This window comes from Protobothrops mucrosquamatus, unplaced genomic scaffold, assembly GCF_001527695.2.
Source record: "Protobothrops mucrosquamatus isolate PMUCROS unplaced genomic scaffold, P.Mucros_1.0 scaffold1271, whole genome shotgun sequence".
In the NCBI taxonomy this organism is placed as follows: Eukaryota; Metazoa; Chordata; class Lepidosauria; order Squamata; family Viperidae; genus Protobothrops; species Protobothrops mucrosquamatus.
In genome coordinates this window covers 96,011-109,115 of record NW_015387477.1, presented here as the reverse complement: position 1 = coordinate 109,115, position 13,105 = coordinate 96,011, and positions in this window count along the sequence as shown.

Here is a 13,105-nt window from a genome sequence, read left to right as displayed (position 1 = left end):
ACTAAATGAACTGTTTTACGTCGAGGATTACTTGTACCTTAAGCCTGCACTGTAGCTCAAAAATATATAAATAAAAAGTCCTAGAGTTACAGTTGCCCTAGCAAATTGTGTACAAATATCAGCTGCCAATTTAATTTGATTAGTTACAATCAGGGTTAATTGTCTGTGTCATTTCAGGATTAAATAGGATGCATATTTCAAAGCAGACTCCTTGCCTGGGTTCATTTCTTCACCCGCTTCGTGACTGCTCTGCCTTGTCTACCCCAGTTTGCCTCTCATTTATCTCAGTTCAGGAAGAAACCTTGAAATGCCACCATAACTCTGAGTTTTAGTTAATACATATTATAGGATCAGATCAAATCAAATCACATCTTCATTACAATCACAGAGCAGCATATTGCAAACGGCTAAATAAACATAAAGCACGTCTTGCCAAATACCTGAAGTGCACATCTCTCTATTTTTAAGGGAGCGGTAATGCTAGAAACATGTTTACTACAATTTTACATGGGGGAAAGAGGCTATTTGGTATTATACCAAATGTGTTCCAAATGGACACAACAAAACCATCCTTCCCCTTTTTCAGTTTCGTCTAGCAATGTCATTTTAGCTCCTTTATTTCAGCTTATTAACCTCAATTATGATTTTATTCTTTGGTTCAGTAAACATTCATTTGAAAAATATAATATATTTGGGTACCCCTAAGTCTACTGAATTTATTACACTTACCTAATCATTCAACTACTTATATTTATCTTTATTTTACAAATCCCCTGAACAGTTTTCAGAAATGTTTAGGACAGTGGTGGCGAACCTATGGCACGGGTGCCAGAGGCGGCACTCAGAGCCCTCTCTGTGGGCACAGGCGTCGTCACCCCAGTCCTAGGCCTTCAGCTGGGTTTTATAAAACCTTTTCATTATAGGTCTCTGCTGCTGTGTGCAAAAAAAAAAAAGGTTCAATCAATCAGTCAATTTCAACTTCTCACGGGGAAAAAAAAGATCTTGCAAAGTTGGAATTGATTGATTGAACTTTTTAGTCCCACCCAGTCTGCCGTTACCATCGCAGCCACGCCCAGCCAATGGGCCACACACCCCAATTGGCCACACCCAGCCAATGGGCCACACCCACCCGGCACCCGACGATGCATAAATGGGTTTTGGGTTGCAGTTTGGGCACTTGGTCTCTAAAAGGTTCACCATTACTGGTTTAGGATATTCATAAACCTGCAATTAATGTAACCATTCTAATATTACATTACAATACTATAATTCAAAATTATATTAGCTTCACAATGCAGTTCTGTCTACTCACTTTATCAAAACCAAAAAACAACAGAGAACATCATGTACCTCTAAATGGACATCAAGCCATCTAATACTCTATCAGTCCCACAGAATATTCTCATTAGACCTGCTATTTGTTGTTTGGAGAAGGCTGCTTATATCCTAGGTATATTCACAATTGCTGCTTCTGTCACAGAGTCAGCTGTAAATTAAATTCAGAATTTTTAATATATTTATGGAAGTTTTGCCAAGGTTTCTGATTCTGTACTGTATCAACAGCAAAATGAATTAACTTGGGAGTACTGAAATAGTTAGATATTCTGAAGGAGCTCTGAGGTCAATTCAGTTCTGGATGAGTATCCCAATGAATAATTCTTCTGTTTAATCTGTTCTTCATGTTATCTTTATCACTACCCTTAGCTCTTAATTTTTTTTGCACATTCTTTTAAAACAATGTCATGAGAACCACACTGTGATCTTGAGCAAAGTTGAGAACCCCCCTCCCCCAAAAATATTATTGAAATTTCAAGAGACCACCAAATTCCACAAGATTACAGCATTCTTATTGAGATCTCACTGGATTTGTCCTTTTCATGAGACTGTGGTAAATTTTATTATTACATGGTTGTTTTAAATTGAAAACTGGAATCCTAGGGCTTGAAAATTCAGAACTTTTCTTTATTTGCTCTGATGAGTATACTATATTTATTGTTGTTTAATAATTTCTTGAGTGACAATTCCTATTTAAGCTCTTTGATTTAAACTTCAAGTCCTGAACTGTATAGTTAAACTTACCAGTGTATCACTTGCTTTTTTAAAAGACAAAAACTCCAGTAGTTGAGCAATGTTTTTCTAGGTATGTTTATAATTTAATTTTGTTTGTTAGGATGGCTGGGTGCAAGCAAGAACTGGATGATTTTTAAAATAAAGATTTTAAAAACATTTCCCCAAGTATGTTGCGCTAAGTATGTTAAGAACACATCACAAAATCTGGATTCAACATCCATTTATAATCATTGGTCAATTTTATAGTTTGACAGATTTACTAGAATTGCAATGAAAAATCCCAGATTGTGTACACTTTTCGTAAAAAAAAGTAAAGCTATTTCTAAAATCAAACTGCTTGAAAATATTCTGTTTCCATTCTCTTATTTATGGTCTCTCTAACCTGTCATACATTTTAAAAAATCACCATATTTTCTTCACTGGTTTTTCAATATACTGGATATCTTTCTTAAATAAAGGCTGTGGGACAATATGCAGATCTTCTCAAGTGAGTCTCAGCTGGATCTTCACCATGTCAAAATTTCCAGGGGTGATACTATGCAGCCCAAACAAATGGCAAAAAAACCCATATCCAAATTATATAGGCAAGAACTCTGGCTTCATCTTGCTTCCCTGGTTCTCTTTGCTTAGTGGTTGACATCAGAGTGCAGGAAAACCTTGCGATCACTTCAGCATGCGGCAGCTTTGCAAATCCCAGTTTCCTATCATTTGTTTCCTTGCTGCCGAAACAAATGACGTGGGGCAACACTGAGGGGGAGGAAATTGCCTGGATGCTGATGGTTGTGTTCTCTTTTAATTAGCTGAGAGGGAGTGCTAATTAGCTTGTGGGAGTGCTGAGCGTAGTTAAGATGACATTGTGGGTGCAGGGTATGAGATTCTTTTTTCTGGCTTTTGGGTGAAGATAATAACTAGGAGCAAATGCCCTGATCAAACACTGTGTTGTCTCCTCACTCTAAAACAGACAGACACAAATTTCCTATAGAATGTTTGTGCTGTCTTCAGAAGGTAGCACAACACTCTTTTTCAATAGCATCCCTGTTACTGGAGCATTTAGTTTATAGAAGGTGGACACATTTGTTCTTAATTTGATTTCTACTATTATTTTACTATTTCTCAGTTGAAATGAACCCTAGTGATTTAAACAGGAAAAAGTAAGTGAGTGCATTTGAGGACACTGTTAGGGAGGTGGTTAAATCTGTTCCCTGCCCTTAGTGACCTATAAGAATAATTCAGAAAGTTGGAAGGTTTACTATTCATTTGGCAATGGAACAGAAAGCTGCCTAACGTTTTTTTTCTGTACTGTTCTCTAAACTTTACTGAAAAGGTTTAGAAAAAGCCTTCCCTCAACTGGTGCTCTATGTGTTAGGGCTACCACTTCCAGAGATCCCAGCAATAATAACCAACATGAATTTTAGAAGTTTTATAACTGGAAGGCATTAAGATGTTAAGTCTGAGCAGCTCTACAAATTTCTTGTACTGACAATCTAAAATTTTGATCACTTGTAAAATTTCATTTCTCTATATCCTGTTGTTAATTGTTCAGTCAGGAACAGATCTACATTTAAAGCTGATAAAGAAAAATTAATATAAACTAAACAAGAAAGATTTTCTGAACAAGAATCCATTGGAATAAGATGGCTATACTAAATAAAAAGTAAACAAGATGTGGAAAGTATAAAGGTTTTGAATTTAGAAGAACAAATGGAAGTGTATGTCCTTAAGTCTAATTGTATCAGCCTTTTCAGGTAGACCAGACAAGAAACATGACCAGATGAGCTAATTCTACTTTACTACATTAACAGAATGTTGCAAGTCTGAAATTACAAATCTCCCACCATCTCTTTTTGTAGAACTAACAAATTAGGAAGGTTCTTTTCTGAGCTTCATCTCTGCCCATTATGCTGTTGTGGGCTGCACCCTCTTCTATCTAACTGGTCCCTAGGTAGCATCTCTCCCCCCAAAAAAGTTATTCCCATATACCATCACAACTTGACAATACCAATATTCAAACAGCTTTTAACTGAACGTTTGCATTGCTAATTAAATTAGAAAAGAGCACAGGTATAAAAACCTTCCTTAGAAAAGGTAGGCTCCACTGATTTTTTTTTTAAAAAGCATGACCAATTTACTGTGGCAATAGAATCTAAATATACATATTTTTATCTAACAATCAACATTTGGTTGCATAATTAGTTACCATAGAAACTTTGTTAGGGTTACATTCAATGTTCCAAATTCACAACATACTTTCAGAGGAAACAGAAAGATAGGAAAATATGATGCCTCTTTACATTTGTCATACCAGCTTACTTTGTTTTTCAAACGTTCACCGGCTTACTTTGCCACATCAACTGCTCATTTCATCCTTACTTCTTTTCCTTTCCATTTCTTTTAAAGCATTAATCATTGAGAAATTCTAGTAAGTTTAATAACTCTTTTAAATTAAACAACTTTTAAGGGCATTAAAAGCACCATCTAATAAAGTGTTTATTGAAAAAGTACTAATTTTACAAGACATTTTATAAATGCAAAAAATAGGTTCACTTTACCTTGTATTGTTTTGCCCATACTCAGTTTTAGAGGCGTCTTTTGTCGTTTAAGAGATTTTCTTTGAATTCCCATCTTTGACCAAAGAAGAGCCAATTAGGAAACGTCCAACAACATCTTTTCTGAGTTGAAATGTATTCTAAATTCAGTGCATCTATGATGAACACATAATATCTGAAGATCAGAAACCAGGAGGCAACACTGTGTATTATGTAATTTGCAAATGCTTTTGCTGTAAAGCTTAAAGTTGCACTAACAAAAAAATTCCATTACAGCTTATTTTAAAAGTACACGTTAAATCCAATGTAATGCAACCTGACATATTGGATAAACAGCAAGCTGAAGCTTATTTAGAGAGGGAGAGGGAGGAAAGATTATTTTAGGGAATAACAAATTCTGAAAATAAGTTTAGACCTTATTTTAAAAGTTGGCAAAATTTGCTTGTACTTTTGATCCATGGATGGAAGGAGTTCCAATTGTGGTCATAAGTCCAGGACCACCAGTAAAAAATAAGCTTCAGGGAACAAATTATACCCGTTAATAATATATATTCTTCCAGCTATTATGCCATTTTTAACTTAATATAAATTATGTACTTTTCCAACTGATTAAAACTGCAGGTGAGCCAGACAAATTATCTTGCCAGCTAACCCAAAGTTACCTGACTATTAATCAATTCAGAGCTTTGATTGGGTAAATAGCCCATTGGTGAAGCATTCCCTTCTCCAAACTAGTTACCCCACTCAATTGATTTACCTGGATATTCTTTGGTACAGCATCATTATTATCACATCTATTCCTAGTACTATCTATTAGTCTTCATAGAACTATCTAATTTCTCTTAATCCATCAATTAGCTGTAATTCAAGTATCAAGATTCTTTTATACAATATTATTCTGAATACAGATTAGAAAATAGATGTCTCCATTCTCTACTTGCTTTACCATCACCGACCATACAGTTCTCAATAGATTCTTCTTGAGATACTGTATTCCTCAACAGAAACAAGGTACTTATCCTTGTGCTAAGGGCAGGATATGTTAATAAAGACATTTAATTATGTAACTCCAGATCTGAATGACTGAAATTATTCCCTACATTAGAAATAGTTCTTTCTCTCTTTTTTGGGGGAATACCATGCTTAAATTTTCTGTTTACATGTGAAATCTCAAGAAAAAATGGCTCCCAATTCAATCTCCATTTATAGCACTTTTAGATGTGAGGTTGTACATTAAAGATTACCACACTAGAAATCAATCATCACTATCATCCAAAGAGAGGTGCTGAATTTACAGTCAAAAGGATTGGACATCAGAACAGAATACAACAAGCACTGGTCAAAATAGACATCTGACGAGGTTATTCATTACATCTTGCCTTTCTTTTCAAGGCCTACCAAAGTTCAACAATTTGTATCACAACAATTGTTTGAAGGATAAAAAGAAGAGATCTGAGCCCATCATATGATCTGGTATCACAGGGAATCTTTTATCTACATACAGATAATCTTTGACTTACAACCACGCATTTAGTGACTGTTTGAAGTTACAACAGTGCTGGAAAAGTGACTTATGATAGTTTTTCACACTTACAACCATTGCAACATCCCCATGATCATGTGATCAAAATTTGGCAATTGGTTCATATTTATAATGATTGCAGTGTCCCAAGGTCATGTGATCACCTTCTGCCACCTTCTGACAAGCAAAGTCAACAAGAAAGCCAGATTCACTTAACAACTGTGTTACTAATTTAACAACTGCAGTGATGCACTTAACAACTGTGCAAGAAAGGTCGTAAAATGGGCAAAACTCGCTTAACAACTGCCTCACTTAGCAACAGAAATTTTGGGATCAATTATGGCAGTAAGTCAAGGACTACCTGTACAAGAGAGAAAGTGTGCATACATAAATACAAAAACAATATACGTAATTGAGAAAGGGAAAGACTATTATTTTGGATTACAGCTTTACAATAGGATTAATTAATCCTTTCATTTTGCAAAAAATGGTATATCAACAAAAAGCACAGAGGAAAGAAAATTAATTAAAGGTCACATTTACATTTATAGAAATATTTTTTTCACTTGGATATTAATTTAAATACTAACATTAATTCCAGAAAAGAAAATGCATTTTACAGTGCAATTAAATGATGAGTAAACACAATAAATATGACAAAGTCTCAGACACTGTAAAATTGACATTCAGTTCAGCCTTCCCAAATATGTTCAGTTCAATCCCATAATCAGAATAGCTATTGCTGAGAATTCTGGTTGCTGAAGTCCACACAGTAGAGACACCAAGACTCAGGAAAGATTGAAATCATCACTGATATTTTTGGCACAAAGCCATTGTGCTAAGATATAATTTATGAAGTTTTAATAAAAAAATGGAAAACAAAGAAACCAAGAACTTATAAAAAGCCAGGTACGGGTACAGGTACTCGACCATGAACAGCAGGCAAAGTTTGAAGGCTTGAAACTTCAGAGCTGCACTTTTCTCAGGCCTAACTAGCCGCAGGAGGAAACACTGTGAATTCAAAAGATAGGCAAAAGGAGACACAGGGACAGGCCAAAGGAGACATAGAGTGGTCTTTTGGAAGAGCGTTCCAATAGAGCAGTGGTGGGATTCAGCCAGTTCGCACCACTTCGGCAGAACCAGTAGCTAATTTTTTGTTGCCCAGGCCCAGAATGGACCTCCGGAAGAGGCATCCACACAGAGAATCGGTTGTTCACATATTTGAATCCCACCACTGCAATAGACTTGTGACATTGTTTATTTATTTTTATTTATTTATTTACATGGATTTATATGCCGCCCTTCTCCCTATAGGACTCAGGGCGGCTTACAGCATATTAAAACACATAAAACATCGTCCCCCAATAAAAACCTATTAAAAACCAAATATATTTTTTTTCGCTGTATAATTAATTAAGATTTAAATTAAAATTGTCCCTATTTAAAAATTCTCCCTAGGCCAGACCCGCTTGTTGAAAAAACCATGTCTTGAGGGCGCGGCGAAAAGGTAGGAGGTCCGGAATCGTCCGGATCTCGGGGGGTAGTTCGTTCCAGAGGGTGGGGGCACCCACAGAGAAGGCCCTCCCCCTGGGGGTCGCCAGCCGACACTGCTTGGCCGACGGCACCCTGAGGAGGCCCACTCTGTGGGAGCGTACCGGTCTGTGAGAGGGGATCTGTGGCAGAAGGCCACAGAATTAGTAGAGTAATTTATTTGGCCAAGTGTGATTAGACACACAAGGAATTTGTCTCTGGTGCAGAAGCTCTCAATGTACATGCAAAGCAACAGAGTAATAATAATCATGATACCAATAAAAGGGAGTAGTAGAGAACATGAGAAGGATATTGCTCATTTTAAAAAATGTGGTTCGTGGTTGCCAGAAAGAACCCCATCTTTCATTGTTAGTAAAAAAATTCTTAGGTTCAGTTCTAAGTACTAGATAAAGAACAGCTGAAAATGAACACAATGAACTACATTTTGAAACTTGGAAAATCAATTTACTACTGAGGCTGCAGTAACATATTTAGGAAACACAACATATAAAAATATAGGGACATAGAAAGACTTAAATGCTCCAACTCCTAATTATGTCAGCGAGTTTCCCCTCTCTTCTATGAATATCACTAGTATTTAAGAGCAATAGCAATAACTGGCTAGAAATTCTAAAAACAAAGAATCAAATTCAGGATAGAGAACTGTTCATAATATTCCAACAAGGCACTTTTTAGGAAAAAAGACATGAACTCTATGACTATTGATTTATGATGGAGCAAAGCAATGCCATATCTTACATTTAATATTTTTTTACTTGAAAATTATGACTTTGCCAAAACATACATTAATTTATGCAGAAAGAAGCACACACAAAACTTGAAATGATAATTTGAGAGATCTGGCTATATAAGAATATGCAATTTGGCTAGCTGCCCATGGGTTCGGACACTCGAGAATACCATTGGGATTATAATGAAAATGCTAAAATAGTTATCCCACATTGCTTATTTATTTTTAGTACCATTAATTCTAGTTCACCCAAAGATACTTTAACCACAGGCTTGTTTACAAAAAGTTTGGACAGTTTGCATGACAAATTACTTGATTCATTTTGTACCAACACAAAAGATTCACAAAGTATTCTAGTCACGATTTTTCTCTCTATTTGCTCTAAAAAAAACCTCCTAACTTTCCACGTATATTGGAAGAAAGAAACTGCATTCTGTTCCTTCCCTTTAGTTTTTATAAAAAGTTAAGCATGTGTTTGACAGACAAGAAAAGTTCCTGATGGGGAAAGAACCCCAAAGTACATGAAGTAAATAGGAAAATATATTTTCTTGTGCACTGGATCCTAGTAAAGGTAGTCCTCGACTTATGGCCACAATTGAGCCCAAAATGTATGTTGCTAAGTGAGACATTTGTTAAGTGAGTTTTGCCTCATTTTACAGCCTTTCTTGACATAGTTGGTAAGTGAATGACTGCAATTGTTAAGTTAGTAACCCAGTTATTAACTGAATCTGGCTTCCTCATTGACTTTGCTTGCCAGAAGGTTGCAAAGGATGATTACGTGACCCTGGGACGCTGTAATCGTCATAAATATGAGTCAGTTGCCAAGCCTCTGAATTTTGATTACGTGACCATAGAAATGCTGCAAAAGTCGTAAATGTAAAAAATGGTCATAGGTCACTTTTTCAGTACCATCGAACGTTCACTAAACAGCCTGTACTTTGAAGAAAATGAAAGCATAGGCAATAAAGCCATTTAGCAACTCATATTTCAAATTTCTCATATTTCAGTTTTACTATTTAAAGAAAGCTCCAACATTTAGCTATTGGGCCTAGCTGCACTCTTAAATCAACCATGATTCAGCAATTATTTGGGGGGAAAAAACCTTATGTGGGAACGAGATGCCACAGAAGCACAGTGCTCCACAAAAAATGCCTCCCTGCCTCACCATCACATGAATCTATCTAACAGTTAAATATTCCTCAAGCACACAAAGTTTGGTCAGTTTCTATTTCAGCTGGACAACATATTGTTCCACAGAAAAAGCCATGATTAATATGACACTGCAATGACAGCCTTATCCCAAACACCAGTGGTTATCAGCACCATTTACAGCTTGTTGTGCTTAGTCCCTTTTTCACCATTCCAGAAAGCTCTTCCGATTTGATGGAGTAGCTTTTATATGTGTGGAAAATCTAATGAAGCCTGACTAAATGATGTTCTTTCTAGGGTGCCAAGTACCTTCATAAAAAGATGCCCTTGAGTTAAACTTGACTCTGGGTAGCTCCCCAGACACAACCGTATACTTTTCTTGGCAATAACATGGATGACTTGCCAATGACTTCTTCCATAATGGTTTTTACTCTAGGCTATAGCTTGGGTGTTCCTGGAGGTCTCCTGAACAAGTATGAGCCAAGCTTGATCTTAGCCAAACACAGATAAAATTCACTGGGTGTTTTCACCTGCAGTTATCTTGATTTGTTTTCATATAGCTGGAGACCTAATCATAGGTACCTTATAAAACTTATATTCCTTGTTGTTCAGGGCATTGGAGATGGTTTCTTGCTATAGAAAAACAAGAATATTTTCTTGGCAGACTGAAGGCAAGTGAACACAAATAAACCCAGACAGGTATTCAGGGACAAAATACTATGTATTTGGCCCAATGAATTTCAAATATGTAACAATTTGCTCTTCAAATGATATTTGTATATTACTGAGGGTACCCTTCCTCAATCTACTGAATGCACAAGTAGCAAACAATGGAGCAAGAAAATCTGAGAGCAGTTTTCATTCCTAAACTACCTTTTGGAAACCTCCAGAGAAACTAATGTACAAGAAAGGTTAGCAACTCTCTCTTGCAGCAAACTATCACAAAGGGACAGAAAGGAAGATGCTTGGCTTATGCTACCGGAGCCCACTACTTTGAAATCTATGGTTACTTATACTGCTAGGGAACTACACAAATCTGTCACCGGTTCCAATTTTGTCATAGGCTTAATATAAATAATTAATATAAATACTTAAGATGCAAATTGCATAACCATTTATGATTGTGGTCTTAGTCTATTTTATGTTTTTTTATCTTGAAAATATCTGGATATCATATATTTTCGCTATTTCTTTACTCAGAACTGGAAGACTCCAATACATATTCCACTCCTAGACATGATTAATAATAATTAAGACCTAATAAGGTAAATGTGTTTTACACATATTCACACTTTGAACCTAAATGGAATCTATGATATTTCAGGCAACATGTTTTGGAGAATACAGTCCTAATATGATGGATGGGGCTAGTCTCCTTGAAGTAATCAGAGGGATGGCAGTGAACTGTTGTCAATTCTCACATCAGTTAAAGAATGTAATTGCCATAGTAACCGTGGAGGCATTTAAACAGAGCAACAGACTTTTTATAGCATCTTTTTGCTTGTTAAACTGGCATGTGCTTTTATATTCAGAGCAGATAAAAGATGGCTTTTAAGGCAAACATGAATGGAAGAAATTAAAGAAGGCCTTCATTTTGCCATAGATAGGGTACATGATTTGCAAACTCTTGGGAGCATTAAGAATCTTTAGTGTGATCATTTACTTTTATATTTTATCTATGTATTAAAATTAAAAAAATGACTAGTATTCAGTTCCAAAGTGAATCTGCTCTCAAATTCAGATCTTCCAATCTCTTTTTGAGAAAACATTATGTATTTTTATAGTGTCCTTACTAATAGCAAGTCATGTCTGCAATGGAGGCCTCTAGGAATAGTGAAAGAAGTGTACTTTGCATTTGCTGAGACTTGTTTATACTGATTGTTGCTTCATAGTTTACAGAGCTGAACATTGCTTCTGAGTTGGCAACAGATTATAAAAGAAAATCCTAGCTCTTATTCAGCTTACAAGGTTTATCAAGACCTATATAGGAAAATCTTTTAAAAGCTGCCACAGCAATAAACACGATGGGATCCCATTTGTTCGGTTCAAAATGGAAATGAATTAGGATGTAGAGCCAGGTATGAACAGGGATGGGTTTCATGCAATTGAAGTTCTTCCCATGGTTGATTTTTGAGTCAATCTATTGTATATGAATTAAAGCACTCAATAGGGATGTGCAAATGCTATTATTTTTATTCTATACTATAGCATTGCAGCATATAATGTATTACAGATTTATGAAGAAATATGTTGTTATTGTTATTGTCAAAGGAATTTACAAGGCACAGATAACCAGACTCAAATTATCGTATTTTGGATGCATTATGGATGCAATCTAGCTCTCTGGAGAAGGTTCTAGTGCTGGGAAAAATGGAAGAAAAGAAAAGACAACCAACAGCAAGATGGCTAGGCTCAGTTATAGTGGTGATGGGTGCACCCTTGGAAGACCTAAAGGACTAAGATTGTCACAAAGAATATCTGTGTGGCTGCTAAGAGTTGACACCAAAATAACAACACATAATCAGTAGGAATTTTCAGTGTGAAAACAGTGGAGATGGAAGAACCAATGTTAACATTATATACAATTGTTATTCCTGCAGTAATAGGCTTTATTATAGCATATCTCATGTTTCTGCACATTTTGCTTTACTGTGTCTTTTACTGTGCTTTACTGTGAAAATACTATGCTATTTTTTATTATATACTTATTTGAAAGCTTTCCCTCACAACAAAGTACATGATCAAGATGACTAAATAGTTATGAATTCTTTAAAACATGTTATTTATCAATTTGATCCAAATTTTAGTTTCTTCTCACCACACAGTGTAATGGTGTGAGCTGATAGTATCAATAATTTGTACCCCATAAATCGGTTTATTTCATTTCTTTCATATTATGTTTTTTGGCACAGATTTTCCTGAAATTTCAGTTAGGGCTTTGTTTTGTTTTGAAAGTTCTGTGTGTAATAGCTTCCTGGACAGAACAAGACAGTGTTGTTCTATCAACAATCTGGACCATTTCACCTCATTCCCCCCCCAAAAAAAAGTTTTTTTGAGAGATTAGTATGAAACAAAGTCCTTGGAAGATGTAAAAACAGGTGATTACTTTTTTTAAAGGAATATAAAAAAATTATATTTCTTAAAATTATATCAGGACCCAGAAGTTTGAGTGAAGCTTTCTTCCCTTTCCTAATCTCCTCCTCCTCCTCCTCCTCCTCCTCCTCCTCCTCCTTCTTCTCATTCCTGACTCTTTTGCATCCCAGCTTCTCTCTCTCTCTTTATTTTATTGCCTACATGTGGCTCATCCTACCATTGTATCATGGATTAGATCTCATTCATTGTAATTCCATTGTAAATCCATTGTAATTGTAAATGGGCTATTAGAAATTTTATATTGGGAGGAAGATTTGAGCAAAAGCATAAGCACTTTTTAAATTGTCACATCTTTGAAAAGAATCCTTTTAAAATAAGGATGGACTGGAAAACTCCCCCATTCATATTGTTAATAAAGCTCTCTCTCTCTCTCTCTCTCTCTCT